The sequence below is a fragment of the Callithrix jacchus genome, chromosome 1 (genome assembly GCF_049354715.1).
Source record: "Callithrix jacchus isolate 240 chromosome 1, calJac240_pri, whole genome shotgun sequence".
Taxonomy (NCBI): domain Eukaryota; kingdom Metazoa; phylum Chordata; class Mammalia; order Primates; family Cebidae; genus Callithrix; species Callithrix jacchus.
The window spans coordinates 126,357,512-126,385,346 of record NC_133502.1 but is presented as its reverse complement, the minus strand read 5'-3'; the positions used below and the strand labels follow the sequence as shown (position 1 = coordinate 126,385,346).

The window sequence follows — 27,835 nt, the reverse complement described above, 5'->3', positions numbered from 1 at the left end:
CTGTCAGGCCCCACTGCTGCAGGTCTGCTGGAGTTTACTGGAGGTCCACTCCAGACCCTGCTTGCCTGAGAATCACCCACTGGGGCTGCAGAACAGCAAAGATTGCTGCCTGTTCCTTCTGGTAGCTTTGTCCCTGAAGTGTACCTGCCAGATGCCAGCCAGTGCCCTCCTGCACGAGGTATCTCCCATTCAGGCTACGCAGGGGTCAGGGAGCCACTTGAAGAGGCAGTCTGTACCTTATTGAAGCTCAAGCACTGTGCCAGGAGATCCATTGCTCCCTTCAGAGCTGCCAGGCAGGGACGTTTAAGTCTGCTGAAGCTGTTCCCACAGCCACCCCTTTACCCAGGTGCTCTGTCCCAGGAAGGTGGGGACTTTATTTATAAATCCCTGAGGAACTGCTGCCTTTTTACAGAGATGACCTGCCCAGCAAGAAGGGAGTCTAGCGATGATCTGCCTGCAGAGGCCTTGCTGAGCTGCCATGGGTCCCACCCAGTTGCTGTGTAAATTTCCCAGCAACTTTGTTTATGCAGGCCAGGTTTAAACCACCTACCCAAGCCTCAGCAATAGCAGACACTCCTCTCCTACTACGCTCAAATGTCCGAGGTTGAGCTCATCCTGCTGTGCTTGCTGTGAGAATTTCGAGCCAGTGGATCTTAGCTTGCTGGTCTTTGTGTGGGTGGGAGCTGCAGAGCCAGATCACTTGGCTCCCTGGCTTTAGCCCCCTTTTTCAGGGGAATGAGCAGTTCTGTCCCTCTGGTGTCCCAGGCATCAATGGAGTATGAGAAAAAAAAATGCAGCTAAAATGGCCACCCAATTTTGTGCTGGAAACCCGGGGCACGTGTTGTAGGCACCAGAGGGAATCTCCTTGTCTGCAGGTTGTAAAGGCTGTGGGAAAAGTGCAGTATCTGAGCCAGAGTGACAGAGTGTCAGAAAAAGTCCCTAATGGCTTCCCTTGGCTAGGAGAGGGAGTTCTCTGGACCCTTGTGCTTCCTGGGTGAGGCAATACCCTGCCCTGCTTTTTCTTACCCTCCTTGGGCTACACCCACTGTCTAACCAGTACCAATGAGATGAACCTGGTACCTCAGTTGGAAATGTGGAGATCACTCACCTTCTGCATTGCTTATGCTGGGAAGTGCAGACCAGAGCTATTCCTATTCAGCCCCTAATCCCCATGTAGCTTCCCCAACCTAGCAGGTCAGGCCAACATTCAAATTCAGGAAATACGGAGAACACCACAAAGATATTCCTCAAGAAGAGCAACCCCAAAACTCATAATCATCAGATTCACCAGGGTTGAAATCTTGGCAGAAATCCCCAAGATGATTTTTAATGTATGATAAATTTTGATAGCTGCTGCAGTCTAATCCTTTCTCCATGACTTTAAGGTCAGTGTTAAGTAATAGAGAAACCGTAGCCATCAAAACTTAGTGAGCCCCCTTTGGCTTTCTCTGTCCCTGTGGTTGAAATTAACACTCTCTGGCCCAACCCACTATCCAATGGCACAACCACTTGAACTGTTCGGTCTAGTAGTTGTAAAACCTAACATTTATCAAACACCTTCTATTTGCCACAGCTTCGGCACTAGGCATTTTAAAAATGTATTAGACCATTTTCACACTGCTATAGGGAACTACCTTAGACTGGGTACTTAATGAAGAAAAGAGGTTTAATTGGCATATAGTTCCATAGGCTTAACAGGAAGCATGACTGAGAGGCCTGAGAAAACTTACAGTCATGGCAGAAAGCGAAGGGGAAGCAAGCATGTCTTACCATGGCAAAGCAGGACAAGACAAGAGTAAATGGGGATGTGACATACACTTTCAAACAACCAGATCTCATGAGAACCCACTCACTATCACAAGAACAAGGGGGAAATCTGCCCCCATGATTCAGTCACCTCCATCCAGGCTCCTCCCCCAACACATGGGGATTACAGTTCAAGATGAGATTTGAGTGGGGACACTGCCACACCATATCAACATCACCTTTAACCTCACAGCTGAAGGTATAGGCATTACTAGCTTACTAGGTCCTCTTTTTTTTTTTTGAGACAGAGTCTCACTCTGTTGCCCAGGCTGGAGTGCAGTGGTGCAATCTCTGCTCACTGCAACCTCCACCTCCCAGGTTCAAGAAATTCTCCTGCCTTACCCTCCTGAGTAGCGCACACCACCATGCCTGGCTAATATTTTTTGCACATTTAATAGAGACAGGGTTTCACCCTGTCTGTTGACCAGGCTGGTCTCACACTTCTGACTTCAGGTGATCTGCCCGCCTCAGCCTCCCATAGTGCCAGGATATGTGTGAGCCACTGTGCCCAGCTAGTAGCTCCATTTTAGAGTTGAGGAAACTGAAGCTCAGTGAGATAAAGTGGTTAATTAGGATTACCCAGTTTGTAAATGGTAGAGCTGAGATTTCATCTCAGGACTGTCCAACTGTACCATTTCCACCACTGCCTCTAGACCACAGTTGCTCAAAAAGAAGGCAAAACCACCTTTGGTGCTTGTTAGATTTCTGGATCTCATTCTGATCAGGTGAATCAGAATTTCTAAGGCCTGGAGCCCTGAACTTGCATTTTAATTAGGCATTTTAAAACCTGCATTTTAACTAAGTCAGTGTTTCTCAAAGTTTAATGTACTTACAAATTCTCTGGGGGGGTCATATTAAAATTCAGATTCTAAATTTGTCAGGTCTGCCATGAGGCCTAAAGTCTGCAGTTCTAATGAGCTCCCCAGTGACGCTGATGCTGCTGGTCCAAGGACCTTATTTTGAGTAGCACTACCCTAAAGTTTGGAAGCAGTCTCTAGACAGAATTTCCCCAGTGAGCTGAGAAGTGATATGGTGCCTGCAAATCGAAAACAGAGTACAGTCAATATAACCCAGCAGCCACTTCTTAGAAAAAAAAAGTGCTAATTGTTGCCTGTTAGCCTTATTCTCTGATAGAAATTATGTATTTATTTCCTAAGGAAAGTTTCTTCATTTAACAGAAGGAATAAAGAGCCTGCTCCTCCTTCTACCCTTGTCTCCTCTGCCTTCTACACTCCTTACCTTCCTGCCCAGAGCCCTGTGTTCCCTTTGCATTAGCTCAAGAGTGACCTGGCAGAGCAGCTTATGTCCACGTGGATAAGCAGCGTGTGGCAGTAGGAGGCAGGCCCCAAGGACATCTGGCTGCCCTTGGGGATGGCACAGTCACAGGTGTACAGAGAGCAGCCTCATCTCCATGCCTCTCCATCTGGCTGAGAGGGACATCTGTGCCCCTGCAAGGGAGGACCTTGCTGCAGGGGAGAAAAAGAGTCCCAGATGACCCCTCTCTGAACAGAGCTGTGCCCCTAGGTCTCCACAAAGGGGAACAGGACAGATTTGTGCACCACCCTGATAAACTCAGAGCTCAAGAGCAATCAGGTCCTCAAAGAGCCACCCCACCATGGCCCACTGCATTTTTGGTAGAGACGGGTTTCGCCATGTTGGCCAGGATGGTCTCAAACTCCTGACCTCAGGTGATGCACCCGACTCGGCCTCCCAAAGTGCTGGGATTACAGGCATGAGCCACTGCACCTGGCCAGAAGCAGTATTTCAGTTGAGATCTAAGGACAATAGGTAGTAAAGGTGAGAGGTGGTGAGAATGGGGGTGTCCGCAGGGCAGGGAAGAGAAGAACATCACCCTTTTTAAAGTTTTTAACTTTTGTGGGTACATAATAGGTGTACATATTTATAGGTTACGTGAGATAGTTTGATACAGGCATGGAATATGTAATCATCACATTAGGGTAAATAGCATTTACCTTTGTGTTACAGACCACCCAATTATACTTTTGGTTTTTTAATTATTGTTGCCTGTAGTCACCTGTTCTGTTAGAAAATACTAGGTCTTATTCATCCTTACTATTTTTTGTACCTTTAACATCACAGCTTTCCCCCCCACAACCCTCCTGCTACCCTTCCTAGCCACTGATAACCATCCTTCTATGCTCTGTCTCCATGAGTTCGATTATTTTAATTTTTAGCTCCCACAAATAAGTGAGAACATGAGAAGGTTGTCTTTTTGTGCCTGGCTTATTTCACAATATAATGACCTCCCCATTCCATCCATGTTGCAGATGATAGGATCTCATTCTTATTTATGGCTGAATAATACTCCATTGTGTATATATACCACTTTTTTTTTTTTTTGAGACGGCATCTTGCTCTGTCACCCAAGCTGGAGTGCAGTGGCGTGATCTCGGCTCACTGTAACCTCCACCTCCGAGGATCAATCCATTCTGCTGCCTCAGCCTCCCAAGTAGCTGGGATTACAGGTGCGCATCACTACTCCCAACTAATTTTTGTGTTTTTGGTAGAGGTGGTGTTTTGCCATGTTGGCAAGGCTGGCCTCAAACTCCTGACTTCAGGTGATCCATCCGCCTCGGTTTCCCAAAGTGCTGGAATTACAGACATGAGCCATGATGCCCAGCTTGTACCACATTTTCTTAATTTACCTGTCAATGGATACTTATGAAAGCAACCTGTTGATGGTTGCTTTCAAATCTTGGCTATTGTGAAAAGTGCTGTGCAGGACAGCCTGAGAGTGAATTCTAGATCCACCAGGGTCAAGATACATAGCTTCCCTGAGCTTTAATTTAGTTGCCTCATCTGTGAAGTACCAATAGTAACAGTGCTTGCCTCATTGTGGCTATAATAAGGTTAAATGAAATAATATACCTAAAACCCTTATTACAGAGCTAGATGCTATTCATATTTCTCATTAAATCGCCATTCAAGGTGTCCTTTCCCTGAAAGAGCTCATTGTAGGTAAAGTAAAAATGTTTTATGTATATATTTGGGGAGTATTCCAGGTATAATCAGTGAACATTTGTGGTAGGTAAATAATTATGACCTGGTATGATCTTAGAGGTCTGTACAAAATACTCTGAGAGCCTGCTGGAGGAAGAAGTTGGTCCTCACTAGGGGAGGTGTAAAAAATTCATAGAAGAGGCAACATTCAAGCTGGGTGTTGATGGGTGAGTAGGAGTTTGTCCCTCAGAGAAGAAAGAAATAACCAAAATAACAACGTGTGCAAAGGTGTAAAACCTTAAAAGGGAAGGTCATGTTTAGTGATTGGAGAGAAAGGTAATAGAACTGGAGCCTAAAATACAAGGTGAGAGGTAAGGAGATATCCACGAGAAAAAGTGAGTTGGCTTGAATTTCTTCCATTATCTAATCAGAAAATTTTGATTGTTTATCTAATGTGTCAGACAATGTACTGGGCATTGGAGATCCCCACATGTTCTAGCAAAGCAGAGAATATAGACAGGCCATGAACAAAACAAAGCGCATGACAGGATGGAAGGAAAGTGGAGAGGCCCCTGTGGGCCGGGAGATGAGGGAAGGCTTCCAAGGAAATGGCATTTGAACTGAGACTGAACCAGCCAAGGGAACAGCACCCATAAAGGCAGAAATAAACTTGACTTGTTTCAGAAACAGAAAAATCAGTATGGCTGACGAGAGAGGAGTGGAAGGAGGAAACATGGTAGCAATGAAGTCAGAGAGGAGGGCCAAGCAGAGCTGGCAGGCCTTGTAGACCATGATAGGGGAGTTGACTTCTGTCTAGGGCAGCAACAGGCCATTGGGAGTTAGCAGATGTGATTTGCACTTGTAAAAGGTCCCTGGCACCACGGCGTCTTAGAGATTGGATTTGGGGGAAAGAAGTGTTTATGACAACAGTGGGGCAAAGAAGTTGTTGCAGGCGTTGAGGGAAAGAGCTGCTGTCGACACGGTCTGATGTGATAGACGTGGAGGTGAGGAGAAACAGGTGGATCATGAAGGACATTGTGCTATTGTCAGCCAGTCTGGACCTCACCCTCTTGGGAGTGGGGATCTGCAGGAGATTTAGAGGGAGCAGTGGCAGCATCAGATTTGTTTCATAGAAAGACAGTTCTCTTAGAACAATCTAGAGGGATCAGAATAGAAAAATACTAGATGTAGGGAGGCGAGGTAAGAACCCGCTGGTTCCAGGATTGGCACGCTGTGCTCCCCGGGCCAGATCTGGCCTGCAGCCCTGTTTCTGTGTGACCCATGAGACGAGAATGGGTTTTACATTTCTAAAGATTTTTTTTTAAAGGAAGCAACAGCAGCATATGTGACAGAGACCATATGGACCTCAAAGCCTAAAATATTTACTATCTGGCCCTTTACAGAAAAAGTTTGCCCATCTTTAGTTTCAACCATCTGTCTTAAAAAACAGAAAGAAAAAAAAAAAGGAATAAGAAGCTCTTCATGTACTGTGGTGGAATGACCTTCAATACATGTTGTTTAGTGAAAAAGGCAACCTGCCAAATTGTATCCAGTATGTCTGTACGCACTGAAACAAGTGGGGAAGGGAAGTATCATATGAGCATATGCTGGAATGCTGTCAAATAACTAGTGAGGCTACTTACTTCCAGAACAGGGGCCTGGGCAGTGGGAAACTGGGATGGAAAGGAAGCCTTTTGATAGGCACCCTTCTATAACTTTTGAATGTTGGACCAGGTAATTGCATTCCCGTTTCCAAAAAAAAATGCAACAATGCTAAAAATAATAATGGGTTAAATGAACACAGGAGCAGTATGCTTTGGTCACTAGAGCATAGACTCTGAGGATGGACCACCTGAATTCAAATCCCGGCTCTGCTGCTTACCAGCTGTGTGACCCTGGACAAGTGACTTAACCCCTCTGTTATCCATTTTCCCTCGCTGTGAAACGGGGATAATAATAGTGTCTATCTCATAGCACTGTTGTGAGGATAAATGCTCTTAGAACAGTTCTTCACACATCATAAGCACTGCTAGGTGTATGCTATCATTAGCAATACTTAGTAACGTTTTTTAATGGCTATTGAGTAGCCCAGATGGCAAGGCGATCTGTTGGTAGACCATGTATGAGGTGTGGATGAATGGCAGTGGCTGGATTTGAGAGCCATTTCTGAGCCCGAAATTGGGAAGATTTGGTATTGACTTGGTCATAGAAAGTGAACAAGAAAAGGAAGCTGCAGATGATGCTGAGGTTTCCAAGCTGGAAAGTCTGGATGACGGGGTGAAGTAGGGCTGAGCCTCCAGAGTCAGAAGGAAGATGTGAATGCGGGATGATCAGGCCACCAGAAGCACAGGTCCACGGAAATAATTCACTGCCTTTTCATTTCGTTAGTTTTATTTCCTTTTGAGTTGTATTTTTAGCAAGCTCCATGAAGAGTGAGATGCACGTCTTTATTAATGGAAATTACGAGCCCCACGTACCACACTCGCTGCTGTTATTCTCCTGAGAGCTTAGCCTGCCTAGTGTAATTAACGTGCTGTTTTAAAACCCCTATTTACAAGTGAACTAATTTCACACTGTCACCTCATCTCTGAGAGGTTTCTGCTGTACAGTCTTTACTGTGGCAATGGAGAGCATTTTAAAAATACTCTCTCGCAGAGGAATGAAGTTTTTGCTTCATTTGTATACTCTGTGGAACCAAGAAATAATATGACTTTTTAAATGGCTGAGTGACAATTATCTTTTACCAGTAGCTGCTGACCCAGTGTTGTTCATTACAACACTGAGAAATATGATCTGGGCTGCCACTGAGAATTTATCAACCTTCTCAAATGTTTTAATTATCATCCTTTAAGTTCTGCAGTTCATGTGCAGATCGTGCAGGTTTGTTAGGTGTACACGTGCCATGGTGGTGGTTTGCTGCATCTGTCACCCCGTCATCTACATTAGGTACTTCTCCTAATGCTATCCCTCCCAATCCTCCCACCCCCTGTTATTCCTCCCCTAGCCCCCCCACACCCCAGACCCCGGTGTGTGGTGTTCCCCTGCCCGTGTACCTGTGTTCTCATTGTTCAACACCCACTTATGAGTGAGAACATGTGGTGTTTGGTTTTCTGTTTTTGTGTCAGTTTGCTGCCTTCTCAAATTTTTGATGTTGAGAATTTAGCCAGGTTTGAAAGATAGTTCAAGGCAATATGCCCTCCCACCCAGAACTCAGCGTTTTCTTACATTTCAATTTTCCCGACCTTGTTGGGTGATTTGCACTTGGCCCACATATACTGCAAAACTGTCTGCCTGCTGCATCATAATCCCTGCTCCTGTGACACATCAAAACCCTTTCTTTAAATATGCTCACAATGAGGGTAGAAGGGGGAGAGACTTGCAAATTCCTTAGATTCTAAAATCTAAAACTTTAACTTTTTAAAACTGTGTCCTATATTTTCACGTAGCACGAGACGGCTTTTTGTGTTGCAGTTTTTATTTCATTTCACTTCTAAGATTTCCCTCTGTCCTTAGGGAAATCAGAATTGTCCTTGCTTGGGCTAAGAGCTTCCCAGATGCACTGGTGGGCAAACAGATTTATATAAGAAAATCACATTCCTAGGAATGTGATTGACCAATAGACAGATAGATACAGAGATAGGAAGATAGATAACAGATGGCTGGGGATAGAGAATGTATAAAATGCAGGCTTTTTTCTCACTCTACAACTGAAATATTACCTTGCCATATTAAGCTCTCTTTTTCTCTTTGTGGGAATTCAGCCTTGACTTGTTTCTCCCTATGATTATCTTTACCTAAACTCAGTGAACTTTTTACGATCTACTTTCATAAAGCCTCATGGTGCTGATAAAAGTGTTAGTGAGTTTTATGTCCCTAAGTGAAGAATGAGTAGGGGAAACATGATGGAAGTGACTGTGGTTTTTAATTTCTCTTTTTAAAAAAAAAAAAATGCTCAAAAATGTCTTCCTGCTATTAAATTTAGATCTCTGAGGTTGGTTTTTAAAAACATGCCATGGCCAGGCATGGTGGCTCACACCTGTAATCAATTCCAGTTTTGGGAGGCTGAGGCAGGCAGATCACTTGAGCTCAGCAGTTCGAGACCAGCCTGGGCAACATCACAAAACCCTATGTCTACCAAAAATGCAAAAAATTAGCGGGGTGTGGTGGTGTGCACCCATGATTACAGCTACTTCGGAGTCTGAGGTGGGAGGGTCACTTGAGCCCAGGAGGCAGAGGCTGCAGTGAGCCATGATCACACCAGTGCCCTTTAGCCTAGGCGACCCAATCGAAAAGAAAGAAGGGGAAGGGAGTAATGGGGAAAGAGAGGAAGGAAAGGGAGGAAGGGAGGGAGGAAGGGGGGAGGAAGGGAGGAAGGGAGGTCATTATGAAAATCAGCACTTTATTACAGATAGTTGTCATTGTTTAAAGTTACAGCTATGATTTTAGATCCTCTTTGGAAGATTTCTTAATAAATGTTGTCAAAAAATGTTAGCTCTGATAGGGATTTCCAAGATTATCCAAGCATATGGTATCTGGAGTTCATATAATGTCTTTCTTCCTAAAATATTACCCTACGTAAGCAAACACCTAAGTTCTTCGCAGTGATGAGGTTTAATACAGGGTTTAGGAACCTCCAAAGAGAAAGTCGCCTTTCTAAATAATTAAGGGGTAACAGCCAGGTCCACCATTTTCAAAGTTTAAAAATAGGCAAGAAATGCATTTCCCTGGTTTTTCTATTTCCTTGAACATCTGTGAAGTATAATAAGAGGTTCCGCCACCCAAAAAGTAAAGGCATTGGTGAAAAGTTCTGTGTGACACCGCCAGAACACAAGAGCAGTGCTGGGGGAGAGACGCCCAAGCTGAATAGTAAAAGAAACAGGAATATCAAAAGACTCTCCATCAGACTGCGTTTTTATTTTTTATTTTATTTTATTTTTTAGAGTTGGGGTCTTGTACCATCACCTGGGCTGGAGTGCTGTGGTGCAATCATGGCTCCCCGCAGCCTCCAACTTCGGGGCTCAAGTCATCTTCCCACCTCAGCTTCCCAAGTACCTAGGACTACAGGTGCATGCCACTGTACTCAGTTAATTTTTTTAAATCTTTTGGAGAGATGGATCTTGCTGTGTTTCCCAGGCTGGTCTCAAACTCCTGGCCTCAAGCAGTCCTTCTACCCAGACCCCCAAAAGTCCTAGGACTACAAGTGTAAGCCTCCATAATTCTGCGCAGACTGGATTTTTCAAGGCTCAAACAGTGTTAGAACTATGACTGCCTTAGAAAAGAAATCCATTAGTGTCAGAGAAAACCCAAGACAAATTACAAAGCAAGCAAAAATTAAGGTTCTTTATTGACCAGGCCTTGGCATATGGGTTCCATTTTCTGGAGGGAATGTTTTTCTGTACATACATATGTTTTAGGAAAAATTAGGGTCTAATTCCTGTATGTGATAACCTGAAAAATATTTACCAACTGCTTAAGATGCACTCAAAGGCCTTTCAATACATTTAAAAGATGAAATAGATACAGATCAGACTCTAGAGTTCCTGCCTTAATTTTAATATGGACAAAGAATTATATATTTGCTAAGTATCTTGCTATTAAAAATGCCATTTGTCATTGTGCTTTTTGAAGGAGTTTAAAGAATGTCTATTAATTGTTCACATAAGATACATTAAAGGCTGACCATTAATAAAAAGGAAAAAAATTCCATTACCACCCTGGAAAGAAATACTACCATTAATATTACTGTTCCTATAAGTAATCTTAATCCAGTTGATAATAAGATGATGAAAATGATTTTTTAATTTTTTTATGATTCTCCAGTTAGCTTTTATGTTAGCAAATCTCTTATGGATTGTACCAGCAAGATTTACAAAGCCCATGAAAACGCTGCAAAAACCAATTTACTGTAGCAATACAGAAAGAAATCCATCTTGTCTGTAGGTTGCACCTCAGAATCGTTGGAGCAAAATGTGAAGTGAGGGAAAACAATTGCATTTCACCAGACTCTTCAGAAGCCATTTTGCATGTTTACAATATGGTTTCTTGGCCTCTCAGAAAAGTTAGGTCCAGACAGCTTCATCACTCACAGCAAAATATTTTGAAACCTTGATTTCAGTTCAGTCTTGTCCAAGAAGATTACGTTGTTTTCAGGAGGCTGTTACTGAGTTAAACCTTCTCATGTTGTGTTTAGGGTGCCAAATTCTTGATTTTTTTTTTTCTATCTGTATGTAAAACAAACCATATGATGGTATTATAAAGGGAGTGAATTATTTTCTACCACCAGGCAACCAAATATTTATCATTTTTAAGAAGTCTGTTTTCCACTTAACTGTTAGCTCTGTTGGTTGAGGCTGTTCACACAGAAGGCAAGACAAATGTCTCAGATGGCACTGCCTTCCAAAAAGAAACATGTAAACTTGCCTCTTTTTCACTTATCTCATAGATAAGAGTTAAGTGATAGGTACACAGAGGATGAGAACAGACTACAAAGAATGAGTTGGTTAAAAATTACAAATGCAGGCCGGGTGTGGTAGCTCAAGCCTGTAATCCCAGCACTTTGGGAAGCAAATGTAGGTGGATCACTTGAGGTCAGGAGTTCAAGACCAGCCTGGCCAACATGGTAAAACCCCATCTCTACTAAAAATACAAAAAAATTAGCCAGGTGTGGTGGCTGGCACCCATAATCCCAGCTACTCGGGAGGCTGAGGAAGGAGAATCACTTGAACCCAGAAGGCAGAGGTTGCAGTGAGCTGAGATGTGCCACTGTACTTTTCTAAGGCTCAATAAAGAATGAATGAAAAAAGGCCAATTTAAAAATAAATTACACTAAGTGAACACAATGATTTATTTCAAAGCCAAAAAGTTCTATTCAAAAATGAGATCCTTGAAAAAGATAAACATCCATATGGGCATTGTATTAATCTACTGGGGCTGCCAGAATAAAATACCATAGACTGGGTGGCTTATACAAGTTTATTTTCCCACAGATCTGGGCTTAGAAGTCTAAGATCAAGGTCCTGGCAGATTCAGTCTCTGGTAAGGGCTTCCTTCTTGGCTTGCAGATGGCTGCCATCTCATTATGTCTTCACATGGCTTTCCCTTGGTGCACGTGCACCACTGGGGGGAAAGAGGAGGACATAGAGACAGAGATAGCACAAAGCATTCTGGTGTCTCTTCTTATGAGGACACTAATCATTGGATAAGGGCCCCACCCTTATGACCTCATTTAGCCTTAATTAGTGGTCTCATCTCTGAATACAGCCACTTCATTAGAGGTCTTATCTCTGAATACAGCCACACTGTAGGGAGTGGGGTTTGGGCATATGAATTGGAGGCTGGGGGAAGGGCTCATAAACTTTCAGTCTGTAACCATCAGTAAAGACTGACATCATAGAGTTGAGTAACTGAACTTTTCTGAGTACAGCTCTCTGGTTTTCTATCGTGTAGTCTAACAGTTTTTCTTCTTCCAGACTCTCCCTGTTTTCATTCTCTTTTCAAAGAGGAAAAGCAAATGACGCTTTATCCTCAGCCTTAGAGCCCTAGGAAAACCATCCCAGTACTCGGAGTTTGCTTTGGAAGTGACTCACCACGCACCTTGTTTGGCGAGTCCTAAATCATGGTTTCCGGGTCCCAAAAGTTCATTTTCCATGTGTCACTTAGAGATTTTGAGGTCAGGTGTTTGGGTCTGTGAGACCAAAATGATCTACAACCCAGTAGTGAATAATCGTATGGGTCAGTCTTCCATATCCCAGTTTCAAGTATAATGTATTATTTTTTAGTCCATTGACATAATGAAGGCCATTAGTATGCTGACCCCACTAATTCGGCAATCTGTTTAGGAAATAATGAAGGTGAGAACAACTTACTATTCCTGAGCCAGCCAGTATTTTGGATGGGAGTTTATGGGCATTTCCTTTGTGAAATGTGTGGTGTGATTTAAGCTTACAAAATGGAGAGCGCTTGACGGAACATTTCTCGGGAGGCACCTTTTATTTGGCAAATAGTTATTGATTTCAGAGCGTTTCCCTGTTTCAAAGTGTGACTGTGCATTTTTGGTAATTTTACCTTCTAGAGTTCCAACTCTACCATTGTTTTCAGCTCTGCACAAAACACAGAATTAAGGTGTCACAATATTGTGAGTCTTGCCACCTGCTTAGAAGCTTTGTTTCTGATAGAAAGTCTACTTAAAGCTTGCCTACTGGAATAAAATCGTATTTTCTCTTTAGAGCTGTGAAATTTTCCCTTTCTTCTCATTTACAAAGGCTTTCTATTTATTCATATTACCTGAGAATAAGAAATTATTGATATCATTACAGTCAATGAATGCTCGATAAATATTGGATCAAAATTTTTGCAGTTTCCACCTTCATATCAAATAATTGAATTATAGAATTGTATTGCTAGAAATGTTGTTATAATTCACCAGTCAAGCTTTTTTCTCCTAGATGTCTTGGAAGAAATTATTTTCCTATTTACTTTAAATAATAACTAACATTTGTTTGAATGTTTGAGTGTTCACTATGTGACAAATACTCTTCTAAGTGCTCTTCATTAATTATTCCAGTTAATTTTATAACAGCAGTGTTGTAAAAGAATGGAATTTATGTTTAAGACAGCCTTGAGTTTGACTTCCTGTATAGTAGAAAACCATGTGGAAAGTGGGTCTGTCCCTTGATCCTCTCTCCACTGATTCCCGCAATTAGGTAAGGCACTTTCAAGATGCCTTCTCCTCAGGGCCTCACATACCCTCACTGTTTTACCAGTTTCCAAGGAAACCTGATTGGAAAATAAAACATGCCACCTTTGTCAGAGAGAATATTTTTAATGTTTCAATAATGAAAGAGGAGGGAGGTAGGAGGAGAAGCAGATAGTTCCTTGTTTAAAAATGATGCTGTTTCTGTTGTGCATATTCTTCTCATGGGTCTCTCTTGGCCTTTGAACACTGAATGCTAGAGTCTGAAAATAACCCATCTCCTGTTTCAGTTCTTGCTAAAGTTAGCCCCAGGAAAGTTTATTGTTGTAAAGGGCTTAATCTATCTTCTACAATATCCCCCAGATATCCATTGTAGAAGTAGCCAGTGTAAGATTCTCCACAATTATAGGAATCGGGGGTGACATGAGCAATGAAGTGCTGACATAAAATCACAAGCCCTCATTTTGGCGATAGTGCACTTGGTTGCCACCTCCTCATACATGAACCTAGGCTAAACCACTGTACTTCTTTCTTGGACAGAGATGCTAAAGAACAAGTCTTTCTTCCTAACTTGTATTTGAGGTCCTGATGTTCATTGATGACTTGGCCCCTACATTTCATTTTTAAATTTGTACCTAGGAACTTGGAGATGTTACACAATGAGCTAAAGGAGAGAAGAGAGCATCTCAGTGAGCCCTGCTCTCCACACACCCCCAGATCTGCCCTTTATTTCCTCTTCAAGGCTGCTGTGGATGTTATATGACTCTGAGAAAAGGAAAAAATACATTCCGATTTTTCCTTTTTTTTTTTTTTTGAAGTTCAATGTTTATTGAAAACCAGCTCTACTGCTAAATTTTTTTATCATTATCCTTTAAGTTCTGGGATACATATGCAGAACACGCAGGTTTGTTACATAAATATACATGTGTCTTGGTGGTTTGTTGCACCCATCAACCCGTCATCTACATTAGGTACTTCTCCTAATGCTATCCCTCCCATAGCATGCCCCACTCCCCACCACCGATAGGCCCCAGTGTATTATGTTCCCCTCCCTGTGTCCATGTGTTCTCATTGTTCAATACCCACTTATGAGTGAGAACATGAAGTGTTTTGATTTTCTGTTCTTGTGTTACTTTACTGAGAATGATGGTTTCCAGCTTTATCCATGTCCCTGCAAATGACATGAATGCATCCTTTTTATGGCTGCATAGTATTCCATGGTGCATATGTGTCACATTTTCTTTATTCAGTCTATCATTGATGGACATTTGGGTTGATTCCAAGTCTTTGCTATTGTGAACAGTGCTGCAGTAAACATACATGTGCCTGTGTCTTTATGATAGAATGGTTTATAATCCCTCGGGTATATAACCCATAATGGAACTGCTGGGTCAAATGGTATTTCTAATTCTACATCCCTGAGGAATCGCCACACTCTTTCACAATGGTTGAATTAAGTTACACTCCCACCAACTGTGTAAAAGTGTTCCTATTTCTCCACAGCCTCTCCAGCATCTGTTGTCTCCTAACTTTTTAATGACCACCATTCTAACTGACATGAAATGCTAACTCATTGTGGTTTCGATTTTCATTTCTCTAATGCCCAGTGATGATGAGCATTTTTTTTCATGTTTCTTGGCTGCATAAGTGTCTCCTTTTGAGAAGTGTCTGTTCATATCCTTCACCCACTTTTTGATGGGGTTGTTTTTTTCTTGTAAACTTGTTTAAGTTCCCTGTAGAATCTTGATTTTAGCCCTTTGTTGGATGGATAGATTGCAAAAGTTTTCTCCCATTCTGTAGGCTGCCTGTTCACACTGGCGATAGTTTCTTTTGCTGTGCAGAAGCTCTTTAGTTTAATTAGATCCCATTTGTCAATTTTGGCTTTTGTTGCCATTGCTTTTGGTGTTTTAGTCATGAAGTCTTTGCCATTGCCTATATATCCTGAATGGTATTGCCTAGGTTTTCTTCTAGGGTTTTTATGGTTTTGGGTCTTGCGTTTAACTCTTTAGCCCATCTTGAGTTAATTTTTATATAAGGTGTAAGGCAAGGATCCAGTTTCAGCTTTCTGCATATGGCTAGCCAGTTTTCCAACACCATTTATTAAAAAGGGAATCCTTTCCCCATTGCTTTTTTTTTTGTCAACTTTGTCAAAGATCAGATGGTTGTAGATGTATGGCATTATTTCTGAGGCCTCTGTCCTATTCCATTGGTCTATATCTCTGTTTTCATACACGTACCATGCTGTTTTGATTACTGTAGCCTTGTCGTATAGTTTGAATTAGGGTGGTATGATGCCTCCAGCTTTTTGTTGTTGTTTGTTTTGTTTTGTTTTTGTTTGTTTTTTGCTTAGGGTACTCTTAGCTATCTGGGCTCTTTTTTGGTTCCATGTAAAATTTAAGGTGTTTTTTTCCAATTCTGAGAAGAAAGTCAATGGTAGCTTGATGGGGATACCATTGAATCTATAAATTACTTTAGGAAGTATGGCCATTTTCACAATATTGATTCTTCCTAATCATGAGCATGGCGTGATATTCTATTTGTGTCCTCTCTTATTTCCTTGAGCAGTGGTTTGTAGTTCTCCTTGAAGAGGTCCTTTACTCTCTTGTTAGTTGTATTCCAAATCATGAGTGAACTCCCATTCATAATTTCTAGGAATTGTGAATGGGAGTTCACTCATGATTTGGCTCTCTGTCTCTTATTGGTGTATAGGAATGCTTGTGATTTTTGCACATTCGTTTTGTATCCTGAGACTTTACTGAATTTGCTTATTAGCTTAAGGAGATTTTGGGCTGATGAGGTGTTCTAAGTATACAATCATGTCATCTGCAAATAGAGACAATTTGGCTTCTTCTTTTCTAACTGAATACTCTTTATTTCTTTTTCTTGCCTGATTGTCCTGGCCAGAACTTCCAATACTATGTTGAATAGGAGTGGGGAGAGAGGGCATCCTTGTCTAGTGCCAGTTTTCAAACGGAATGCTTCCAGCTTTGGGCCATTCAGTATATTGGCTGTGGGTTTTTCATAAATAGCTCTTATTATTTTGAGATATGTTCCACTGATACCTAGTTTATTGAAAGTTTTTAGTATAAAGGGGTGTTGAATTTTGTGAAAGGCCTTCTCTGCATCTATTGAGATAATCATGTGTTTTTTGTCTTTGGTTCTGTTTATGTGATGGATTATGTTTATAGATTTGCATAGTTTGAACCAACCTTGCATCCCAGGGATGAAGCTGACTTGATGGTGATGGATAAGGTTTTTGATGTGCGATTGAATTCTGTTTGCAAGCATTTTATTGAGGATTTTCACATTGATCTTCATCAGGGATATTGACTTGAAATTTTCTTTTTTTTTTTTTTCTGTGTCTCTGCTAGGTTTTAGTATCAGGATGATGTTGGCCTCATAAAATGAATTAGTCCCTCTCTTTCTATTACTTGGAATAGTTTCAGAAGGTATGGTACCAGCTCTTCTTTGTACCTCTGGTAGAATTCTGCTGTGAACCTGTCTGGTCCTGGACTTCTTTTGGTTGGTAGGCTATTAATTGCTGCCTCAATTTCAGAACTAGTTATTGGTCTATTCAGGGATTTAACTTCTTCCTAGTTTAGTCTTGGAAGGGCATAAGTGTCCAGGAATTTATCCATTTCTTCTAGATTTTCTGGTTTATTTATGTAGAGGTGTTTATAGTATTCTCTGATGGTAGTTTGTATTCCTGTGGAATCAATCATGATATCCCCTTTACCATTTTTTTATTGCATCTATTTGATTCTTCTCTCTTTTCTCTTTTATTAGTCTGGCTAGTGATCTATCTATTTGTTGATCTTTTCAGAAAAACAGATCCTGGATTCATTGATTTTTTGAAGGGTTTTTTGTGTCTATCTCCTTCAGTTCTGCTCTGATCTTAGTTATTTCTTGTCTTCTGTTAGCTTTTGAATTTGTTTGTTCTTGCTTCTCTAGTTCTATTAATTGTGACATTAGGGTGTTGATTTTAGATCTTTCCTGCTTTCTCTTGTGGGTATTTAGTGCTATAAATTTCTCTCTACACACTGCTTTAAATGTGTCCCAGAGATTCTAGTATACTGTGTCTTCATTCTCACTGGTTTCAAGGAACATCTTTATTTCTGCCTTCATTATTTATCCAGTAATCATTCAGGAGCAGGCTGTTCAGTTTCCACATAGCTGTATGGTTTTAAGTGATTTTCTTAATCCTGAGTTCTATTTGATTGTACTGTAGTCTGAGAGACTGTTATGATTTCCATTCTTTTGCATTTGGTGTGGAGTCTTTTACTTCCCATTATGTGATCAATTTTAGAATAGTGTGATGTGGTACTAAGAAAAATGTATATTCTGTTGATTGGGGGTGGAGAGTTCTGTAGATGTCTATTCAATCTGCTTGGTCCAGAGCTAAGTTCATGTCCTGGATATCCTTGTTAATTTTCTGTCTTGTTGGTCTACCTAATATTGACAGTGGAGTGTTAAAGTCTCCCACTATTATTGTGTGGGAGTCTAAGTCTCTTTGTAGGTCTCTTAGAACTTGCTTTATGAATCTGGGTGCTCCTGTATTGGGTGCATATGTATTAAGGATCGTTAACTCTTCTTGTTGCATTGATCCCTTTCCCGTTATGTAATGCCCTTATCTCCTTTGATCTTTGTTGGTTTAAAGTCTGTTTTATCAGAGACTAGGTTGCAACCTCTGCTTTTTTTTTGTCTTTTCGTTTTCTTCATAAATCTTCCTCCATCCCTTTATTTTGAGCCTATGTGTGTCTTTGCATTTGAGATGGGTCTCCTGAATACAGCATACTGATGGGTCTTGGCTCTTTATCCAATTTGCCAATCTGTGTCTCTTAACTGGGGCATTTTGCCTATTTACATTTAAGGTTAATATTGTTATGTGTGAATTTGATCCTGCCATTATGATGCTAGCTGGTTATTTTGCTCATTAGTTGATGCAGTTTCTTCATAGCATCAATGGTCTTTACAATTTATTATGTTTTTGCAGTGGCTGGTACCAGTCGCTCCTTTCCATGTTTAGTGCTTCCTTTAGGAGCTCTTGTAAGGCAGGGCTGGTGGTAACAAAATCTCTCAGCAGTTGTTTTTCCATAAAGTATTTTATTTCTCCTTTGCCTATGAAGCTTAGTCTGGCTGGATATTAAATTCCATGTTGAAAATTTTTTTTTTTAATAGTTTTGAATGTTGGCCCCCACTCTATTCTTGCTTGTCGAGTTTCTCCAGAGATCTGCTGTGAGTCTGATGGGCTTCCCTTTGTGGCTAACCCAACCTTTCTCTCCTAGCTGCCCTGAGCATTTTTTTTCCTTCATTTCAACCCTGGTGAATCTGACAATTATGTGTCTTGGGGTTGCTGTTCTCAAGGAGTATCTTTGTGGTAGTCTTTGTATTTCCTGAATTTGAACGTCAGCCTGCCTTGCTAGGTTGGGGACGTTCTCTTGGATAATATTCTGAAGAGTGTTTTCCAACTTGGTTTCATTCTCCCCATCACTTTCAGGTATACCAATCAAAGGTAGATTTGTTCTTTTCACATAATCCCATATTTCTTGGAGGCTTTGTTCATTTCTTTTCACTCTTTTTTCTCTAATCTTGTCTTCTGTTTTATTTCATTGAGTTGATCTTCAATCTCTGATACCCTTTCTTCTGCTTGATCAATTCAGCTACTGAAACTTTTATATGCTTCATGAAGTTCTCATGCTGTGTTTTTCAGCTCCATTGGGTTGTTTATATTCTTCTCGATGCTGTTTATTCTAGTTAGCATTTAGTCTAACCTTTTTTCTAGGTTCTTAGCTTCCTTGCATTGGGTTAGAACATGCTCCTTTAGCTTGGAAAAGTTTGTTATTGCCCACCTTCTGAAGCCTGCTTCTGTCAATTCATCAAACTCATTCTCCATCCAATTTTGTTCCCTTGCTGGTGAGGAGTTGTGATCCCTTGGAGGAAAAGCAGCATTCTGGTTTTGGGAATTTTCAGCCTTTTTGCACTGGTTTCTTGCTATCTTCATGGATTTATCTACCTTTAGTCTTTGAAGTCAGTGACCTTTGGATGGGGTCTATGAGCGGATGTCCTTTCTGTTGATGTTGAAACTATTTCTTTCTGTTAGTTTTCCTTCTAACAGACAGGCCCCTCTGCTGCAGGTCTGCTGGAGTTTTCTGGAGGTCCACTCCAGACTCTGCTTGCCTGTAAATCACCAGCAGGGGCTGCAGAACAGCAAAGATTGCTGCCTGGTCCTTCCACTGATAGCTTTGTCCCCAAAGGCTACCCACCAGATGCCAGCCAGAGCTCTCCTCTATGAGGTGTCTCTCAGCCCCTACTGGGAATTATCTCCCAGTCAGGCTACATGAGGGTCAGGAAGCCACTTGAGGATGCAGTCTGTCCCATATTAGAGCTCAAATGCTGTGCTGGGGGATCCACTGCTCTCTTCAGAGCTGCCAGGCAGGAACATTTAAGTCTGCCAAAGCTGTACCCACAACCACCCCTTTTCCCAGGTGCTCGGTCCCAGGAAGGTGGGGGCTTTATTTATAAGTCCCTGAGGGGCTTTTTTCATAGATGCCCTGCCCAGTAAGGAGGGAGTCTAGTGACACAGTCTGCCTGCAGAGGCCTTGCTAAGCTGCCCTGGGCTCCCTCAGATGTTTCTTATTAGCTTTTTAAAGAAACGTGATGCCAGGCACAGTAGCTCACAACCATAATCCCAGCACTTTGGAAGGCCAAGGCAGGAGGATCACTTGAGTCCAGGAGTTTGAGACCAGCCTGGGCAACTAAGTGAGACCTTGTCTCTACAAAAAATAAAAATTAATCAGGCTTGGTGGTACATACCTGTAGTCTTAGCTATTTGGGAGGCTAAAGTGGGAGGACTGCTTGAGCCCAGGGAGATGGAGGCTGCAGTGAATTGAGATCATGCCACTGCACTCTAGGCTAGGTGACAGAATGAGACCCTGTCGGAAGGATAGAGGGAAAGAGGAAGGAAGGAAGGAAAAGGAAAGGAAGAAAGAATAGAAAAGATAGAAAGATGAAAGAAAGAAAGAAAAAATAGAGGATGGGAGAAGAGGAAGAGGGAGAGGGAGCAGGAAGGAGAGGAAAGGGAGTCATTCAGACCATTAGAAATTAGTTTTAGGCTCAAAAAAATAGAAAAAAGTCAATTAAATGCTTCATGTTTGCTATAGCTAGTTTTTATTTTAATAGGTTAACTTTATTATAAAACAAAGCTGAGAAGCCTAGTACAACTGGATGTAAAGCCCATTCCTATCTATTTTTAGGACCGATGAAGAAAGGCAGTGTGGAATAGGGGAAGATCCTTAATCTGGGAGTTAGAAGATACTCAGGGTTGGCCTGGCACTGTGATTTTTGTTCAGCAGATCACTTCATCTCAGGTTCCCTACCCATCAAATGATGGTGCTGGTCTCAAGGACAGGACCTTTCCAACTCTGAAATTCTAGAGCTCCTTTTCTTGGGGCGTAAAGCTCCTACTGTAAATGATTGCAGCCATCTATGATTGCAGCTTGTCTGTGGTGATCTATTATGGTCCATATGATTAAGTAACAAGTTCTTGTATAGGAAGGTAATCCCACGTTAAAACATCCCAGGAGACAAATAAGCTCTGACTTGCAATAACATGGTGTTTAAGGTCTGGCGAAGTCTAAAAGGCAGGAGATGCACTAGTGATTTTAAAGTCAGTGAATTATGTTTTTACATAAATATGTAAGTGCTGACATTCCATTTTGACATAGCATCATGCCACACTGAAAGGGCTTCCCAGTGATAAGAGGTGGAATTCCTAAGGGTTGAAGTGAGCAGGGAGAAAGATGTAAGATCTTCATTTCCAGGCTGAATCAAACCTCAACTGAAATTTAGGCAAATCTGGGTGATCCTCTGAGATTGCTCCTTGTGAACTGGTGATGAGATCTATTACCAGTCAATAAAACAGAACTTGAATTTGGCCTATTTTCAGATGCCTCTTGGGTTTTCACTTTAATTCTCTGATAGGAGAAATTGTGTTAAAGTGGGCTCACCTTCACCCTAGAATCTTGCTCAGTGCCCTTCACAGACAAAAATTAAGAAACTGGGTTGTCTCCAAGAAATACTTTTCTGGCTTCTGAGGCAACCTCTGAACTGGTGAATCCAGCTCAGGCCCCTCCTCCAAAGACCTGATGTTTATTTGGGGGCAAACATCTACACCAAATTCAAGTGGAAAGAGTGTTAGATGTACAGGCAAAGCTGAGTGGATTCTCATGATGCTATGAGAATCTGGACCAGCTACTGCTGCACCTCCTATTTACCAGATAAATGAAAATAGAGGCAAGTTGATTTTAGCCTTCCAGTAGGTGCTATCTGACCACTAAAACTCTTCTGTGTTCTGTAAGAGTTCTGATGGCCAAACCTCCAGATTTCAATCTCCAGTATTGATAAATGAGTCCTAGAAGGTGGTTATCCATTTGTCACCAGTTGTCACTTAGAATAACATTTATATTTTCTTTTTCTCAAGTCTATTATCATACTTTAAGTTCTGGGGTACATGTGCAGAACATACAGGTTGTTACACAGGTATACATGTGCCATGGTGGTTTTCTGCACCCATCAACCTATCATCTACATTAGATATTTCTCCTAATGCTATCCCTCACCTAACCCCACACCCACGGACCTGCCTGGTATGTGATGTTCCCTTTCCTGTGTCCATGTGTCCTCATTGTTCAACACCCACTTATGAGTGAGAACATGTGGTGTTTCAGTTTTCTGTTGTGTTTGTTTGCTGAGAATGATGGTTTCCAGCTTCATCCATGTCCCTGCAAAGGACATGAACTCATCCTTTTTTATGGCTGCATAGCATTCCATGGTGTATATGTGCCACATTTTCTTTATCCAGTCTATCATTGATGGGTATGGGTCGGTTCCAAGTCTTTGCTATTTTTATAGTAATTTATAATCCTTTGGGTATATACTCAGTAATAGGATTGCTGTGTCAAATGGTATTTCTTTCTAGTTCTGCATCCTTGAGGAATCACCACACTGTCTTCCACAATGGTTGAACTAATTTACACTCCCACCAACAGTATAAAAACGTTTCTATTTTTCCACATCCTCTCCAGCATCTGTTGTCTCCTGACTTTTTAATGATCTCTATTCTAACTGGTGTCAGATGGAATCTCATTGTGGTTTCGATTTGCATTTCTCTAATGACCAGTGATGATAAGCTTTTTTTCATATGTTTGTTGGCTGCATAAATGTCTTCTTTTGAGAATTGTCTGTTCACATCCTTCACCCACTTTTTGATGGGGTTGTTTTTTTCTTGTAAATTTAAGTTCTTTGTAGATTCTGGATATTAGCCCTTTGTTGGCTAGATTTCAAAAATTTTCTCCCATTCTGTACATCGCCTGTTAACTCTGGTGATAGTTTCTTTTGCTGTGTGGAAGCTCTTTAGTTTAATCAGATCCCCAATTTAATTGTAGACAGAGTCTCACTGTGTCAGCCAGCTGCAGTGCAGTGGCTAGATCTCAGCTCATGGCAACCTCTGTCTCCTTCAAGTGATTCTCCTGCCTCAGCCTCCTAACTGGGATTACAGGCATCTGTCATCACACTCAGCTAATTTCTGTATTTTTAGTAGAGATGGGGCTTCACCATTGTTGGCCAGGCTGGTCTCGAATTCCTGACCTCAAGTGACCCACCCACCTCAATCGCCCAAAGTACTGGGATTACAGGTGTGAGCCACCTAGCCTGGCTCTCAAGTCTTTTCAACCTGATAAAGTTACACTAAAATTTCTATTAGACCACTGAGGAATGTTAGTTTTTTTACTTAGGCCTGCCCCACCTTGTTTTACAAGATTTGAGGCTATTTACAAAAATACGTCTTCTGAAAAAGGATAAAATGAACAGTTATAACAAAATACAGCCCAGGATGAGAAAGTGCAACAGACTGGAGCACAGCGAGCACAGATCCAGCACAGTGATTGCTGGGTGCAGGTTACAAATTTGGCTCTGAACTCCCCAGTGAACAAAGCAAAGAAAGAATCATATCGATTACATGATTCCCAGTATTTCTAAGATTTTTTAGTTTCTCAGAAGAGGTCTGACTTTTCGTAGTGGTGAGATGTGAGAGCTGTTTCTTCCTTGAGTCCTCATAAAGAGAACTGCAGATCAGTTAGGATAAACTTGCACTGTAAAGAACAAAAAACTCAAAATAACAGTGGCTTGAAGATAGAATTTTTTTTTTGAGAGTGCTCTTTTTATTATCCTTGTGAGAAAGAACATATCGTGATGTGAAGTGGGCTCGTGACTTGTGCAGAACTTCCTGTAAACAGTGAGAAAACCAGTGTTCAGTCCTGCATTTTGACATCCTGTCTAGTGTTAACATGGGACTCCCTGACCTGCATTACTAAGATGTAGAGAGACCAGATTCCTGCTTCCTATATAATTTGTAGAGTGATGCCAGGCTGCTCAGCAAATGCAGTCCTAGCTTGTGGGTGCCACTGTCTGGAAGCATTGCAATCCGTCGTCAGTTTGGCATTGTCTCTCAAGTTAGTATAGGCAGTCCAGGGTTCAAATGGCCCTTGATGGGTGTCAGAAACTCAGAGCCTTGTTCCTCCACCCCATGGCCCAAGATTATCTTCTGCTCTGGCCAAAATGTCCCCTCCAGCCAGCAGGAAGGAGGGAGCAAGGATATACCCCCACCCTTTAAAGACAGATCTAGGAAGTTGTGGAGCACACTTCCAATACATCCTTTGGCCATAAGCACATCACCACACCTTGCCAAGGAAAAGGCTGAAAACTAGAGTCTTTATTCCAGGCCTAGGTAAAAGCAAGCTTTCTGTTTATCAAAGCATAAAGGCAGTACTGTCATCCCTTGGTACCCATGGGGATCCCTTTGGATCCCAAAATCCATGAATGTTCAAGGCCCTGATATAAAATGGGGTATAATTTGCATGTAACACACATATACCCTCCCATGTCCTTTAAATCATCTCTAGATTGATTAGAGTGACTAATGCAATGTAAATTCTGTGTAAATAGTTGCTACACTGTATTGCTTTTTATTTATTAAAAGTTACCTTATTGAAAATTACTTTATCCCAGTTCTGGAGGCTGGAAGTCCAAGCTCCAGCTGTTTGGCAGGGTTGCTTTCCTCGGAGGCCTCTCTCCTTGGCTTGCTGGTGCCACTGTCATGCTGTGTCCTCATCTTCCTGTGGCCTTTCCTCAGTGCACAGGAACCCCTCCTGTCTCTCCTGGGTCCTAATCTTCTAATATCAGGCAGATTCGATTAGGACCCACCCTAGTGGCCTTGTTTTAATTTAAAGATTCTATCTTGAAATTAGTCACATTCTGAAGTACTGGCAGGGGTTGCAGCTTCAATATATGAATTTTTGGTGGGGGGAAAGGAGGAAGGGGCTTGACTGCGGGAACACAATTCAGTCCATAATAGGCAGAATAGATATGTGAAGACAAGCAGTCGTCTCTTGCTACATAACCTGCCGGCATCCCTGTAACTGGATAAATATAATTCTTTGGAATCTTCTGTTCTGGCTCACCTTTTAAATCCAAGACTCCTCGAATTGAATGCAGTGCTTTGTACCTGTAGGTGCTCAGTGACTGCTTGCAGGCGATGGTGTTGACTCCCCTAGGAATCATGGGCCTGAGCAGAAACTGGAACTCAGGATTTCTGATTCTCTACCACCTACTCTGCCCAGCATGCTGCACTAGCTCTTTTAAGTTCTGACAACTAACACACCACCACCCACCACATGGGAACTTCAAGTCATATGTTTTTGTGTCAGATTTTTTCCTATCAAAGATTACAAGGCCCTAAAGCTTTGCACAATTCTAGGTCTTCTACAGAGACCCCAGCAGATATCAAACTATTTTAAGCCTTTATATGAAAAGCCATTTGACTCCTTTCTGAAGCATTGTGCTTCGTTTTGTTTTCTGTGGACTCTCTGCAGAAGTTTTTGGAGGTAAGGGCAAGTTGTCGCAAAGTCAAAGCCAGCGTACAACAACTCTAGCAAAAGTTGGAAAATCACTGCCCTCACCTCAGTGGCCTCTCCCTTGAAGCATCCAGTTTGGACAAAGATAAAATGAGCCTCAAACTTGGAACAGTATTTTTTTCTTTCACTTCTCAAACCAGCTTGCAAGCTGTCTCCCATCGAGCCACAGTGAGACTTCACTTGGCAAAGAGAATTTCACCTAAAGTATGCTGACAGCCTTGCTCCTGGGGCACCTCTCAAATCCACCCCAGGATTCTAGGCTGCTGTACTTCCCTAGAGCAGGACTTGGCCCCCAAGAGGCTGTGAAGTTTCCAGGGAGAGCCCTGTTGGCACAGCCTGAGACAGTCTCTTCTCCTAGTCCATTTCTGCCCTAGCAACAGCTACCTCCAATGCAGCTTTGGAAGCTGTACAATAGAGCTAATTGTTTGCATTGGACAGTAGTGTGTTTAGAGCTTATGCATCTAAACAGACAATTATTTTCTGCTATTTGCTAGTGGCGATGCCTGCCTGGTGACTTTGGCAGATGGAGAAAGGAGCTAATCCATAGGTTATAAGCAGAAGGGTTATTGATGAAATGTCACCATCTGTTGGTGTCATTAAAATGATATGAATCATGAAGAGTTGCTTTTGTCCCTTCTTAGAAAAATGTCAGCTTGAAGTTGAGAGACAAGTTGCTAGATTGTGGATAGTAGTGATGAACAGAGCTGCGGGAAGCATTAGTGCCAGAAGGGGGAGGAGCCTTAATGAACTCATCAGCTTGATGGGTTTTCAGGCAAGTTGACTGACCCTCTCTCCGCTGGAAAAAAAAAAATCCTCTCTCTCATGTGAGATGGAGTATTTATTAAGAAGGAGGCAATACCCCAAGGCTCCCATGCCCATTTCTGGGGCATCTGTGATTCATTTGGGTTAAATAAGAATGATCATATCTGGCAGTGAACAGACAGGAAAATATACCTGTGTCCTTAATCCACATTGGCCCCATGGCACAGAGATTATTCACATAGCCAGGTGACACCTTGGGAGGCTGGTGAGCCCAATAGGGAATAATATTCTCTACACCTGCTCTATCCACAAGGGAGAGAGGAGGTGGCATAAAAGAGGGACCAGAGGCAGCATGCCAAGCTTCCATCAAAGATGGGAGCCCTGAGGATGGAATAAAGAAAGCAATGGCTGGAGTAACATGAGAATTTCATAGCAAAGAAATAGAAGTGTGAGGTGTGCATTTAATAAGAATCCAGGGGAACAAAATAAACTGCCAGCTTCCTGATTCTGCCTTATTATTATAGCTAATCCCCTTAATTTCCTCATATTGGCTGTTTACAAATTCTTTTACCCACTGCCAAGGACATATACCCAAAGCAGAAGAACCTGTTGTTACCAACCTTTTTCAATATGGCTTGTTATCCCTTTTTTATTATCATTTTTATCATTTATTTGAAATTTTAACTCCTAGAGAGAGTTGTAGAGATTGTATAAACCACTACACATACTTTGGGCAGGAACTCAGGTTTGCCAGATAAACATGACATAGCACTGCTGTGAGCCCAGCCTCTAGTCCAGTGCTGACCTCTCCTGGAGGCCAGCTGACCTAAGCCTGCTACACCTGCCCCCTTTTCAGGGGCACAGGCACTGGAGTGGAGTGCTGTTACTGTTTGGAAAGTGTGAGGTGCTGGAAGCAAGAGCCCCAGGAGTGAGAGCTTTCTAAAGTTATTTATATGGTCTCAAAAGGAAGCATCAGTGGAAAAGTTCCCATTGATATTTTTAGATCTGATGCGTGGTCCACTGCTGCACTTTCATTTTTAAACAAGCAGGGAAGCGAGTGATTGACGATGTCTACAGTGCTGTTTTAGAAGTGCTGAGGGCCCATCTGACAGGCTAATGGTCATCCTGCTGGGCCCAGATCCTCCCCTTCGTCTCTTCCAGCTCTGACTGCAGAAGCTGCTGACTTCAGTGGCTGACAAATAAAATGCTGGCCACTGGCTGCCAAGTCAGAAATTCTGAAGTTTGTTGGCTGGCTCTGACACCTGGTGCAGGTTCAGTGTCTTGCTCGACTTCTGTCTGCTGTTTTTGAGGACTGAGGCATGTTTGCATAAGTCACCTTTGGCTACGAGTACAATGGTTTAGAATTCAACTGTGATTAAGCAGGTGAAAAACTCACAACCTGAGAAGGGGGTGTGGGGGTGAGAGGGAGAAATGAAGAGAGGTTGGTCAATGGATACAAACTTAGAAAGAAGAAATCAATTCTAATGTTTCATGGGAGACTAGGGTGACTACGGGTAGCAAAAACACACTGTATATTTCAAAGTAACTAGAAGAGAGGGCTTGGAACATTACCACATATAGAAATAATAAACACTCAAGGCGATGTAACCCCAAATACCCCAACTTGCTCATTACACCTTCAATG

At 42.0% G+C, this 27,835-nt stretch overlaps 1 protein-coding gene and 1 long non-coding RNA gene across 5 annotated transcripts in view; one reads left to right on the top strand and one right to left on the bottom strand.

Moving 5' to 3' along the window:
• The window catches only part of SLC24A2 (solute carrier family 24 member 2), a 281,759-nt gene that overhangs the window by 216,458 nt on the left and 37,466 nt on the right, over positions 1-27,835 (top strand). The window lies entirely within an intron of this gene.
• The window catches only part of LOC103793333 (uncharacterized), a 28,404-nt gene continuing 16,718 nt past the window's right edge, over positions 16,150-27,835 (bottom strand). For both annotated transcript variants that reach the window (XR_013534558.1, XR_004745179.3), the window contains one exon: positions 16,150-27,589. This is a non-coding gene — a long non-coding RNA (uncharacterized LOC103793333). The remainder of the gene's footprint in view (positions 27,590-27,835) is intronic.